The 360-nt window shown below is 34.7% G+C and overlaps 1 long non-coding RNA gene across 1 annotated transcript; it reads right to left on the reverse strand.

The window, feature by feature from the left end:
• Positions 1–12: 12 nt before the first annotated feature.
• LOC110034206 lies at positions 13–360 on the reverse strand. The gene is made up of 3 exons (XR_002295033.1): positions 330–360; positions 181–237; positions 13–91 (listed from the first exon to the last, which is right to left on the reverse strand). It is a non-coding gene; the product is annotated as an uncharacterized LOC110034206 (long non-coding RNA).

A 360-nucleotide genomic window follows, 5' to 3' on the forward strand; every position in this document is an offset into this window, starting at 1 on the left:
ACCTTCAATAATTATGCTTATCGCCGCAGATAGCACAGCAAGCACAGCGGCCCTTGGATTTTTTGCACCCAATTCATTTGATATTCGGGTGCTACAAAATAATGAAGCAAAATCGGAATGATTCTTCTGGTGTTCTTTATGATTTTAAAGAACAAAAAAAATGAAATAAATTCAGCTAACCTAACTGCTCCACTGACACCCAATGGAATCACATACACCAGTGAAGAGATATTTTGGCTGCAAAAAATGGAATCAATTAACCACGTTTAGCACTAAATAATTTTAATTAAATGTGATTGCAGATGAGTTTTATCCTTTTAAAAAAATACCTGATTGACATTAACGATGTTTGGAGCTCTG

The sequence above is a fragment of the Phalaenopsis equestris genome, unplaced genomic scaffold (genome assembly GCF_001263595.1).
Source record: "Phalaenopsis equestris unplaced genomic scaffold, ASM126359v1 Scaffold171727, whole genome shotgun sequence".
In the NCBI taxonomy this organism is placed as follows: domain Eukaryota; kingdom Viridiplantae; phylum Streptophyta; class Magnoliopsida; order Asparagales; family Orchidaceae; genus Phalaenopsis; species Phalaenopsis equestris.